The sequence below is a fragment of the Vigna umbellata genome, chromosome 2, assembly GCF_029865625.1.
Source record: "Vigna umbellata cultivar VRB3 chromosome 2, Vumbellata_1.0, whole genome shotgun sequence".
NCBI lineage: Eukaryota > Viridiplantae > Streptophyta > Magnoliopsida > Fabales > Fabaceae > Vigna > Vigna umbellata.
In genome coordinates, this window is record NC_142166.1 from 26,564,236 (window position 1) to 26,576,670 (window position 12,435).

At 36.6% G+C, this 12,435-nt stretch overlaps 1 pseudogene; it reads left to right on the plus strand.

Annotated features, from left to right (window-relative positions):
• The first annotated feature begins 966 nt into the window (after positions 1 to 966).
• LOC148203710 (uncharacterized) overlaps positions 967 to 12,435 on the plus strand; it is a 36,395-nt pseudogene continuing 24,926 nt past the window's right edge.

The following is a 12,435-nucleotide window of genomic DNA, read 5'->3' on the forward strand; positions in this document are numbered from 1 at the left end:
ATTGCAAGGCAGAAAAGAAAAAAGATTCGGAAGTATGGCACAAAACGTCCATTCCAACAAAACTAACATTGTATTAATGCTCACTTTTTAAAACAATAAACTAAAAAGAATTAAAAAGGTAGAAACTTTAAATTTTGGCTTCCAATACTACGTCCAAGCCCCTAGAAATTTGACGTAACTTTTGCAAATTATAGGAAAAAATTTAATAAAAAGGCGCGCTGTTTTAAGATAAAACGTCGATTGGTTTGGGAGTTCGACGTTGTTTTTTAAACATAACGTCAAACTTTTTTGTCTTCGACGTCAAATTGTACTAGTGGATGTAAAAACAAAACACAGTTTCACTATTTGTTCGCGCTTCCATTTCTGCTTGAACTTTCTTCTTGGTGGACGACTGCGATAAAGAAAGAAGGTCCTTTTAAGTCGTTTCTGCATTTGTAATGTCATTTGGTTCTCATTTCTAAGGTTGACCGATTGTTTTTCGTTTATCTTTAGGCTGTTTTTCGTACGGGGACAACGAAGTTCATCAACTTCTCAAGTGACACCGTTTGAAGTATGTTTTTTTTTCTTAAAATACTCTTACGTATGATGCATGTGATCGTGTTTGTGTTGTGTTTTTGGATTCTGGACGTATGATATCTATATGTACAACGATACTATGATAGTTTTTTTTCCTTTAACGTATGATATTTGTGTAAGTTTGTTGTCAGCGAACTTCCTCATCTTCTCCAGTGACACCATGTCAAGTTTCAATTTCTTTTTTCCTTAAATATCTCTTACGTATGATATATGTGTTCGTGTTTGTCGATTCTGGACGTAAGATATATGTATAACGATAGATATATTGTGTTGGTGTACGTATACTATGATAGTTTATTTTTTTCCTTCAACGTATGATAGGTATTTATTTTTGTTTCTCTACGTAAGTTAGTTTTTTTTTCATGGATTCTTTTCGTTTGGTTTAGTACTATGGATCGAAGCTAGATTCATTAGCGTCGTATTAGTGAAGAATATGACAGAGGGGTTTCTGAGTTCATATAATATGTTAAAGAACACGCAAAACCAATGAACGGGACATATTTTTGCCCTTGTGTTCGTTGTCTCAATCAAGTATATGAAGACTTGGACAACATCCATGATCATCTGTTCATCTATGGAATAATGAGAAGTTATACAGTTTGGACTTGGCATGAGGAAGTATAATATAACCCAACAACTTTAAGAGGTTCAGATTACGTGGACGAATGGATGGGTGATCATTTAGACGAAATGGTACGTGACGTTGGCGAAGAAAATTGTGGAAGAGCTCATTTATACGATAGTCTTAAGAACAATTCGGAGCAAGAGTTGTATCCAGGATGCATCAATTTTACAAGGTTATCGTCTACTTTGAAATTGTTTCATTTGAAAGCAAGAAACGGATGGACTGATAAAAGTTTCACGAAATTATTGGAGTTGCTGAAGGAGATGCTACCAGAAAATAACACGTTACCTATGCGTAATTACGACGCGAAGAAAATTATATGTCTAATGGGTTTGGAATACCAAAAGATACATGCATGCCCCAATGACTGTGTATTGTATAGAGATCATTGTGCTTCAATGAAGGTGTGTCCGACGTGTGGTTCGTCACAATTTAAGAAGAAAGTTGATGGAAATAACAATGAACGTAGTGAAGGTCCACCGGCTAAGGTCATGTGGTATTTACCTATAGTACCTAGGTTGAAACGATTGTTTTTTTGTTAAAGAAGATGCGAAGAATCTTATGTGGCACGTTGATGGAAGAAAATGTGATAATCTTCTTCGACACCCAACTGATTCCCCACAATGGAAGAACATTGACGGCACATTTCCCGAATTTAGTGCAGAGCTGAGAAACTTAAGACTTGCACTTGCTACCGATGGAATGAATCCTTATGGCAACTTAAGTAGCAAACATAGTTCATGGCCAGTTATTTTGATGATTTACAATCTATCTCCTATGTTGTGCATGAAGAGAAAATACATGATGTTGTCTATGATGATATCGGGTCCTAGACAACCTGGAAATGATATTGATGTTTATCTAAAACCGTTAATTGACGATTTAAAAATGTTGTGGGAAGAGGGCGTCAAGGTCTTTGATTCATATTCAGAAGAAAACTTTTGTCTGTGTGCAATGTTGTTTTGCACCATAAATGATTTCCCAGCATATGGGAACTTGAGTTGTTACAGTGTTAAAGGTCATTTTGCATGTCCTATTTGTGAAGAAAATACCAGCTATCTTCAACTAAATCATGGGCAGAAAACTGTGTACACAAGACACCGAAGATTCCTTCCTCGAAATCACCCTTACCGTAGATTGAAAAAAGCGTTTAATGGAAGACCTGAGGACGATGTAGTGTGCAGACCGCATAATGGGGAAGAAGTATACGCCCAGGTGAGGAACATTGATGTTGTCTTCGGAAAACATAAAAAAAACACCATTGATAAAAACATTTGGAAAAAGCGATCAATATTATTTAATCTTCCATATTGTTGTAAACTTGATGTGCGACACTGCATAGACGTGATGCATGTTGAAAAAAATGTATGTGATAGTGATGTTGGGACTTTACTAAACGTTAAAGGAAAGACAAAAGATGGAGTGAAAGCACGACAAGACCTGGTTGACATGGGAATCCTTTCTGAGTTACATCCGCAATCCATAGGAAGACACACCTACTTCCTCCAGCTTGTCACACTCTTTCAAAAAAAGAAAAACAATTTTTCTATCAATGTTTACATAGTGTGAAGGTTCCACAAGGTTATTCATCGAATATTAGTAGCCTTGTTTCTATGAAAGATTTGAAGTTGGTTGGTTTAAAGTCTCACGATTGTCATGTCTTAATACAACAACTTTTACCAGTAGCTATTCGAGCCATATTACCTGCCTCTGTTAGAGGTATTCTAACACGTTTGAGTTTGTTTTTCAATGCCATTTGCAAGAAAGTTGTTGATCCTCTACAGCTGGATGATTTGCAAAATGAGGCCATCAGACTATTGTGCCAATTGGAAATGTATTTCCCACCCTCATTTTTTGATATCATGGTTCATTTGATTGTCCATCAAGTGAGAGAGATTCGAATATGTGGGCTGGTTTTCTTGAGGTGGATGTACCCGGTCGAAAGATACATGAAGATCTTAAAGGGATATGTTAAGAATCAATTGAGACCGGAAGCTTCGATTATAGAGCGCTACATTGCAGAGGAATTCGTTGAATTCTGCTCAAGTTATATGCCAAGTTGTGACCCAATAGGACTTCCAAAGAAAATACATGAGAGCAGACCTGAAGGAAAGGGAGTTCGAGGTGTAAGGATTGAAAGTGTTAGTGGAAGAGAAGTTAATCAAGCACATTTGTACATTTTAAACAACACAGAGGATGTTATTCCTTACATTTCACAACACATTGATGAAATTAAGTCAGCACATCCACATATGAGTGAAAAGTGGACACTTAATGAACATAACAAATCCTTTTTAGCTTGGTTTAAGAAAAAGATTTATGCGACTCCGAAAATTTCTGAAAATCTATTAAGACTAGCTCATGGACCTAACACTGATGTGATCACTTTCGGCGGCTATTACATAAACAATTACTTGTTCTATTCAAAGGAGGAAGACGATAAAAGTAGAGTTCAAAACAGTGGAGTTACCCTACAAGCTGAGGCCTTACACTTTTCCAGTTCCAATGATAAGAATCCAATTACAGCATCAATCAGTTATTTTGGAATAATTCAAGAAATTTGGGAAATCGATTATCTTACTTTTAGAGTTCCAGTTTTCAAGTGTAAATGGGTTGACAGTAATTCTGGTGTGGTGACAGAAGACCTCGGATTCACTTTGGTGGATCTTTACAAAATGATTTACACAGATGAACCATTTATTATGGCTAGTCAAGCAAGACAAATATTCTGTCACTAACCCAATGAATCATAAATGGTCAGTGGTATTGGAAGGCAGAGCCATGCACACAACTCATCATGAAGACTCTCTAGATATACTTGAGACAAGCTACTTCTCATCAAGAACCATTGAAAATAAGGTTGATGATGTACTTGATGAAATACATGCAACTCGATGTGATTACAACGAAGGCATATGGGATAAATAGGTGTCTTAAGATTGTTTTAATTACTTGTACAATTTATTTGTTTTGTTTGTTCTAACTATAATGTACTAACACTTTGTAAACAGGTATGACGGGAGGAGGTAGGTAGATCTGTGACTCGGATGTCTGATGTCACATCCCGTTGGGTTAATGAGAAACCAGTAACGGTGGAGTTTGATCCTCGAACATTTGTGCCTATTGGGGCACATGCAACATCGTTCAAAAGTTACTTGGGCGTGATGGCAAAAGCACATGTCCCTATTGTCGCTACCTGTTGGAATGATGTCCCATAGGTTGACAAAAATCTACTATGGGAGGATATTTTGGTATGTTTAAGATGTTTTACTTCCATCATTGACTTATTTTTGTTGATCATGCTTTAACATTAATTTTGTTCTTAACAGGAAAATTGCGATATCCCTAATGATGAGAGGATAAGGAAGAAGATTTTATCCCACATTGTAGTCCGGTGGATGGACTTCAAGTCGAGTATGACACGTCAAATGTCTTTGGCTCTGAACAGAATGACACTCCTGTACAAAATATAAAATAACTGAGTAGGAGTGGGTGCAGTTTAAAGAATCTAGACTTACTCTAGAGTGACTAGTATGTTTTTTAATATTTTGCTCTAGTCACACAAGATGTTAATTTGTGATTTGTGCTTAATGATTTTCATTTTTTCATAGGTGAAAAGGATGGCCGCCCAGCAGAGGCAGAATCTTAATGATACACCACACGTACTATCACGTGGTGGTTATGTGTTATTAGAGAAAAAGATGAGAAAACGTCGCGTTGAGGAGTTAGGTCTTGAGTCACCTGATCTATTACCTCCACCAGCCAAACATGAATTGTGGAAGGCTGCACAGACAAAGTCCAATGGCCAGTTTCCATCGCAGTCTGTGATGACAAATTTATGAACACCGAAATACGGCGCCACAAACTTGTTTAAAAATCGGCAAGTGTGATCGAATCGTTTCAAGTAATAAACTCGGTAAGACCAAGTATCGTTCTCCCAAAGGACTCACGGCCTAGTTTAGTTATGTGATCCGTTGATTAGCTAAGACTTAAGAACGAAATAATTGGATTTTACTATGCAAAAGACGAAAATAAACATGTATGCATGAGTGTGATCAATGGCTAAAGCAAAATACAAACACTTTTGATACAAGAAGGCCTAGCACCATAGGACCCATCACAAGAGGGATGGCCAAAAAGCTCCAAGATGAGTATTCTCCCCAAGGTCAAATACTATTTGCTATTTTTGGATGGAAAATTGGAGAACAAGAAGATGTTACAAATTTGCCAAAACATGGAGAAGGGTAAAGTGGACATTTCCACACAAGAAGGGGTGTGCTTATCCTTCTATGGGGTGGCATTAGTAATTGTTTTCTTCATGTAAAACTCATTTCTCACGTGTTTCATAAGGCTTTCTAGAAGCCACACATTTAGCACATGGTTAGCATTTCAGATCTAAAAAAAACGTGTAAAAGGCTTGCTGAAGCTTTGAGATTGATCTATAAAATCTCATAAGCAAAGCTTGTATCTCACTTTTGAAGATATTGAGTTTTACTATGCTGATGCATTTTCCAGCAACCAGAACTCTTCCAAAAGTCACTTCTTATTGAGCTTTCCTTCTCCTTCTAGCTTCCTTCCAGTGAAGGCCGTCTGAGCTACAGAATCCACTCACCATAGAGCTCTTCCTCCATCTCTGCATCCACTGAATTCACTATTCCGCTGCTGCCAAACCACACTTCATTCCGCTGCCAGCTGCTTCTCGTGAGCCAACTTCGACACTGCTAATGATCCAATTCATCATTTCACTGCCTTCAACCCACACCTCTTCTGGAGCAACTTCATCAAGTGGTATTCAGAGCCTAGGTTCTGCATCACGCTCCAGCTGAGTATCTATTTTCATTCGCTGCATTCTGTCAACATTTCCATTCTTGTTTTCTGTATTCTGTTGTACTATTACATTGTTTTCACAGTTCCAGTAGATTTCAATTGAGAAATTTGTTGTTTCCACCTTTTAATTGCTTTATTGTTCATCATTTTAATCGGTCAATTCTTTGCTTTGAGTCTTTTAGTTTAGAAATCTAATTCTGTCATGTCTAGTAATGTGTTTTGGTTTTTTTGGTCAAATTTCTGAGTTGAAACTGGTTTGGGATAAATCTGCTGTGTTTGATTGGATTTTCAATAGAAGCACATGAGATGAGCAATGATTAAAGAGCTCAGTGCATCTTGAATTCCATCACAGTGCAGTGCCAATGAATGCCTATCCAAACCTGTTTTAAATCTGGTTTTTCATGTGTTTTCTCTGAAACTGCACCGTATGGAAACATCATCCTTGGCTGTGTTGATATGCTGACTTTACAATATATGCAAACCATATGAATATTGTATTGTCTAAGACCATAAAAACTGGATGCACCATTATGCAGAATCTGGAAATCCTGGTTTAAGCAGCTTGACCGAACTGCAATCATCTTTGTTTGAGTTTTTTTTTTCTGATTTAAAAATCTATCTAGTTCAGAACTCCCTGCTGGATTTCCTTCAAATCATTTCTAGAGTCTTGTTTAAGTTGATTTGCTGTCCTAGAGTCATTTTAATTGATTACATATCAGTTTGATTCCTTTGCTAAAAATTGGATGGTGAATTGGCCAAATTTGGTGTGAAAGAGCAACTGCAATAGTAAAATTTTGATTTAAAAGCATTTAGCCTCTGCTGGCAGTTTGCACAAGTCATATTTGGTAAAACAAATTTGCTCAAATCATAAAATTAAGAGTCCAAATTCGTTTGTGCAAAATGACCTGATGGACAAACACCCGAGAAGCTGACGACCGAAGCTGTGCGAGCTCGATTCGGACTCCTCGAAGCTTCTCCGACGAGTGAAGACGCAGCGGAAATGGACAAAAACTCGAAGAAGAACAAAAACAGAAGGTTAAACTCGAATAGAAAACCCTAAAATCATGAACGAACCCTAGAAAAGAGGGAAAACTCAAAATGAACCGATTAATTGGTTCAAACATAAGATTGGAGGAAAACAATCGGTGAAAAGTCTGGATCGAATGTGAAACAAGGTTTTAATCGGTGGAAATCAAAAGAAATGGTGAAGATGAGGTGCAAATATGGAAGGAGATGTATATTCATGAAGAGGAATGAAACTTACGGAGGAAGAGACGTGGATCTGTGATGATGATGCGTTTGAGAGGGAGAAACCCTAGCAGATGAGGTTTCTTCGAAATGGAAAATGAGAGAAATGTGGATGCGAGAGTGGGAAAATGGAAAGTGATGCGTTCGACAGAGAACGCGTGGCTGAAGAGCGCTGATGCAAGGAAGCTGGAGACGTACTGGCAGCTGACGCGTGCCAGATGTGGCAGTGGAGGCTCAGTGTGGAATTGAAAGAGAAGCACCGTGAAGTTTGAAGAAATGGAAGAATGAGAGTGTGCTTGGAAGGTGGCTAGAGGGAGTCTTTGGACTCTCTAGCCTGACTTTCAAGAGAGAATTGTTTCTATTTCAGAAAACTTAATTCTCATTAATCTCAAAAAGTCCTAATACAAGAGAGGAGTTGGGTATTTATAGTAACCCATACTCCTTAAGAGCTAAGCTAGGAAAAGTAAAATTACAAAAGAAAAACTAAGTCAAGTAGGATTCCATCATGCCCTCCCTCTTAAGAAAAGATTTGTCCTCAAATCTGGCAATCGCCTTATGAAGAAACTCCACACAATCTTTGGGAGCATGGCCATCTTAGAATGGCCTTATTCTTTTAGATCTAGTTTTCTTCCTCCTGGATCAAACACGAATCTGCAATACACATCAAATATATCTTCAGTTAATATCAATCCAAGAAAGAATTTTTCTTTAAAAACAAGAGAATAAGAACTTCTAATACTTTGATTAGTAATCTTTGAAAATCTTAGAAGTCCAGATTCAATTTTATCTTGAGTTAATTGTTTTCTTAAAGATAACAATAACTCAAGATTTGAATTGTCATATTTTGAAAATGTTTTCATGACAATTGATTTGAAAGAGAAGTCAAAAATTGAAAAGTAATCAATTATTGGAAAAGAAGTAAAGATTTGGAAACCTTCCCTTTTAAGTTCTATGGTCTTTGGAAGAATAGGATTTGCCATCAGTAACAATTTCTCCTTTTCTTTCTTCTCTCTTTCTTGCCTTTCTCTCTTTTCTTCTTTTCTCTCTTCTTCTCTTCTTAATTCCTCTCGTCTTCTCTCTTCTCTTTTCTCTATTTGTTCTCTCTCTCTCTTCTCTTCTTCTTTCCTTTCTTCCTTTTCTTTTCTCTCAATCTCTCTTTCTCTTTTCTTATCCTTGATCTCCTTTAGTCTTGCCCCAAATTCTAATTCTCTACGAAGAAACCCATGATCCTTTAAACTCTCAAGAAAAAGTTTTCCATCATCAATGCAATCCTTAATTAATTCTAGGTTTCTTTTAATGGTTGAAGGCACAAACTTTCTTCTCATGCAAGCTTTTAAATCATGTCAATCACGTATGGAAGACTTCCTACCTTTCCTAACATGATATTGTCTTTCATCCCACCACTCACTTGCATTTTCTTCTAACTTAGAGAGATATATGCTAAGGACATAATATTCACTCTCTTCATAAAACCAAGGATTTATTTTATCAATTTCTTTCTCCCAAGCTAGGTATGTTAATGCACCTATGTCTTTACCAAATGATGGAAGATTCCTAGCTTGTTTAAACATTTCATCAACTTTATCTAACCTAGAAGACCTATATGAACCATAAGAAGACATCTTTGTTTTTAAAAGTTTTCTTAATCTAAAGGGTTCAAAACTTTCACTTAGACAAGTCCCAGGTAAGAGAGGTGAGCTAAAGAGCTGCTTAAGTACCAAGTCTTGCCTTGCCAGAAATGTCTTAGGCTACTAACTAATTACCCCTTAAACTAAAATCACCTTTAGAAACAAAGTACACAACTCAAACAATTAAGCACAAATAAAAGACTAGACTCTCGGACTCTAATGTGAAAAGGCTTAGAGTTTAATCCCTTTTAGCCTAAATCACCCCTAAACGTAGAACACAAAATCAAAGAAACAAAATACTAAGGAAACCAGCGGACTCTAATGACCCTACGAGATACACAAATCAAATCAATATATACTCCTATGGTGAAGCTTGTAGCTTTGGCTAACAAGACACATTCACCTGTCTAGCTATGCTAAAAATAAAAGCAAATAAAGTTGCCAAGAGTTTGAAAGAGCATCAAGGACTCTTCCTAAACACTTGGACTTTATAAAAGGCCCTTTTACAAAACAAAAACTAAAGCTAACAGTGGGCAAACACAAACCCAGTACAAATACAAACAAAAATTGAAATCCTATGCTACGGTGCTCTTGGTGCCCACATTCACGTGATCCACTTTGCTTCGTGTCAATCTCAGTCCTGTCCAATTAGAGATGTTGCTGCTGCCACGATCTGACCCAACACCTTGTTCAAATGAAGATCCACGTGCTCAACTTAGTACTGCTGCTATCAAATCTTCTTGGTTTCTATTGATCAAGTTCTACAAACACATATGCACAACCTTCTATTAGTATTCACTTGGTTAAAACAGATTTCAAAAGAGGATATAGGGTAGTAATAACTTCCCTTTCTCTTGGCTGCACAAACTGTCCACTGAGATTTTGCTGCTGCTCAAATAATGGTGTCAACTTATACTGCACAAACAATTCCAACTAAATCAACAATTCACTTATCGCAAGCAATTTACAAATTATATCAAGAGTAGTTCAATCAAAACAAAAACAGTTTAAGGTAGAAGAATGGCCCCTTAGTCAAAACTGCATAGCAAGATGTAAATGCTACTTGTCACACGGATTCGGCACACACTTTACAATCTGCTACAGTACAATCAGTATGGCTTTTCCCAAACTACACAGAAAATTCACAACTAGTTCAGCAGAGAACAAAATGCAAATCAATGTCAAATATGTAATTCCAACTAAACTACCAAACAGATCAGCTCTGCACATTAAAATTTCACACCAAATTTCAGCAAGGCACAAATGGAAATGGATATTAAACCAGATGCAAATAGGTGTAAATCAAAGCTGATTAAACAACCATCCAGACTAATCAAAACCTGACCAATCCAATGCAATGCAGAATCAATTCCAATTCAGAGTTAGATTCAGATTGGCTAATCCTAGTGTACAAAAATTACCATACCAGATCAACTTCCAAATAATGCTAAGCAATACAGGCTATAACAGGAACAGTTCAACCACAACAGAAGTAATTTAAGATGAAAGAAACTCCCTTCAGTTTAACACTCCCACGTGAATTGCTTCTGCTTCTGGATGCTTAAGCTAAACTCTGTTGAGGTGCTATCAGTGAAGGTTCTGGTCTGCACTCCCAAATTCCACTCAATGCTGCAGTTTATCTATACACCAAGATCCCAGAGAAACAAAAGAATTAGTATTTATAACAGCACAGTTCAGATTGGATTATTATCAACACAGAAAAACAAATCCCAGCCCTAATCTAGACTTTCTCCCTGCATTGGTGTTTTTGAAACCTTAAAGGATTATTGCAGCTTCCAAACAACAATTACAACATCCAATTTATTAGCCAGAATTGAATCAAAGAAATAGTTTGCCTACATTAAATCTGCTAAGCCAACAATAACACTAGACCAGCATTATCACTTAATGTATGAATGTTCAAACTTGCTAAACCAAATTCAATTTTCAAGAACAGTTAAACCATATGATATCCAAGCAGAATATTCAATCAAATATGGTTAACTATTTCTAATCAGGCACCAATATAGCACGAAACTACACAACAGAATAAAAAAAAAACTCCCTATTCAACTTGGTGTAGTTTATGAAGGTAGCAAAGCTCCTTTTTCTCCACTGTAGGTATTCTTGTGTTAGACTTCCCACATGTGCAAACTGCTTTTGAACAGTGTTAATCAGAACAAAATCTGCACAACTAAATGGTCAGCACATTGCAAGTTCAGAAGTTATTTCAACACTTAAACAAGAACACACTCTCAACAAGAAATTTGGCTCTTAGATGCAGCCACACAAAACTCACAAAAATCAGTCTCTCTTAAAGCTTAAAGCACTCAAAATGGAAAGGTTTGGAAGGAAATTCTCCCTTGGCAGTACACAGCTGGAGAGTATTCCAGACCACCACCACCTAAAATGCTACCAAGCACACAAACCTCCTTTCAAATTCCAGAAATTCAGAGTGAAAAAACTTCTCAAGTAATAAAGAAATGGCTAGGCTAAGGTCAAAGATCAGAAATCAGAGCAGAACAGCCACAAATAAGGACAACACAGCAGATCTATTACTTAAGACAACTCTAGATCAGATTATGAAAGCAAACAAAAGCTCAATTACAGAACAGCAGATCAGAGTTTACACGTGCACTGAGACAAAACCAGAGTTATCAACCAAGACAAGCAAGAAACAAAGCTTTTGATCAAAGTAAGCACAACAAATAGAACCTATGGAATAGAACTAGAACAGATTTTAAAAACAATAAAAAGGACTTAAGTTGAACCAGTTATGACTAAAGAAAGTTATATCTGATTTGATTTTGGCAGAAATAGTTTACTGAAACAGTGAACAATAATGTGAATTGCACCAATTCTCTTTGCTCTTTTTTTTTTTTTTTTTTCAATTTGATAGCCAAATCTGAGTTGGATAACACTTTAGCACTTGCTATGTTTAGTCACAATTCACAACAGATCACCTAATCAGTTTTGCAACTTAATCAGACTTTTGCCAAAGGAAAGTGAACATGGTTCAACTCAAAAAAAAATCTAAAGGAAAAACAAGAGGTTAATCACTCTCAGCCACAATTATAGTTTCAATATCACTGGTTTAGGCTTCCTTGAGTGACCAAAAATTTATTCTCAATTGCAGAATTGATAACAAAGTGAAAACAGTGAATGCACATTATGGATCACAAACTCAGAAGTTCAAACTAAGTTCAATCACTGTTGTAAACAGTTTTAATGCAATTCTGCAGATTCATATACCTCAATAGATGCCAACGAAACAAAGACAATACTGGAAAATTTTGAATCAGAACTTGGCAAAGAATTTAAAACCAAGTATGAAAGACTCACAGACTCTTCAAAGCAAATTCCAATTTCGGTGTAATTGGTGAAAAACAGTGTTGATGTTAGTCAATTGCACCCGAGCTCACAATTGAAATTCATCACTCATTTGGTGTGCAATGACATTCACATTCCAAACACATTTCAGATCATGAATCGCACAATTAGCACATGATACATCAACCAATTCTGCCACTG